This window comes from Budorcas taxicolor, unplaced genomic scaffold (assembly GCF_023091745.1).
Source record: "Budorcas taxicolor isolate Tak-1 unplaced genomic scaffold, Takin1.1 scaffold3921, whole genome shotgun sequence".
In the NCBI taxonomy this organism is placed as follows: Eukaryota; Metazoa; Chordata; class Mammalia; order Artiodactyla; family Bovidae; genus Budorcas; species Budorcas taxicolor.
In genome coordinates this window covers 4,174-5,564 of record NW_026292276.1, presented here as the reverse complement: position 1 = coordinate 5,564, position 1,391 = coordinate 4,174, and positions in this window count along the sequence as shown.

Sequence of the window (1,391 nt, the reverse complement as noted above, 5' to 3'; positions counted from 1 at the left end):
CATTACAACAGCGCTAACACGTAATTATCAAGTATTTAGAAATCGATGGCAATCGATTTCGACCAACACAACTCATTTAATTCAACTTTGAACATTTTAATCAAAATTAAATACCCAGAAAATAAAAATTATGCTACGTCCGACAGAAATTCGTAGTATTGCATCAAAATGATCCCTAGCATGCAAGGAGCAATAATCTATCATCAGATTTCAATTCTAACGGTTAAATCTTCATTTATGAGCAAAAGTATAAAAATGACATTTTGAGATCTAGAATTTTTCTCTCACCTTTGATGCGATATAAGTCTAGGAATGCATGAAGTGCGTGCCCAACAAGCAGAATCCAAGTCGGTGCGAAGTTTTACGAACAAAAACCAAGTTTTTCTTTGAAAAATTGGATTGAAAAGCTTTGAAATCTCTTTTCTTTTTCTCTCCTTCTTCTCACGGCAATGTGTGTGTTTGTGATGGTGTTTTGTGTTATTTTTAGTGTGTGTAGGTGATATAAGCTTATATGGTCAACAATTAAATAAAGTCAAAGTTAGTTTAAATTAGTATTTTTGTGTTTTCTTGACTTTAATTGCATTTTCTTGATCACCAAAGTTCAAAACATTTATTCAACCCCCAAGCTAGCTAAAGTAAATTATTTTTAGGTGCAAGAAGTTTTACAATCCAACAATTTCACCCGAGTCGGCTTAAAACTCGATTTTCGCAAAAGTCGACGTAAAAACCCTAATAAATTCTTAAGCCGATTTTAAAACCGTTTTCATTAAACACAGGTCTATTAAAGTCCGTGGACTAGGTCTAGAAGGGTTAAAAAGACCAGTTTCAAAATTTTAGCGGACGTGCGTCCAAAATACTATTCACTAAAAGACGACGATAAAATTTCTGATCCCGTTTTTTATGAAAATTTCATGAATGCACATTTAGCACGTATTAGGAGTATTGACATCAAAATTATAACTTTCTAGGTCCTATAGCACATAAACAGATCATATGCACGCAAAACGAGGTATAGCACGTAAAACGAGATAAGCAGGAAAGTGGGGTTTCACATACCACCTGAGCAATGGACTAAGTCAAGGATGTCAACCAGATTGAAGTGTGATCTTTTGTGTAACAATAATTGTGAATCCTTCAATCAGTGGGTCAAGGCGGCAAGACATCAACCTGTCTTGACTATGATGAAAACCATTAGGTGGCAGCTCATGGGTAGATATCAACAAAAGAGAGCTTGGATTGAAAGAGTTACAAGTCCTTTATGCCCTAAGATTGAATCAAGGTTAAATGAGAAACTAGAGAAGATTAAGAATGTAGAGGCCATATTAGCAGGTAATAATATTTGGGAAGTGAAGGATTTGTATAAGACCCATGTAGCTAATTTACCAGCTGCT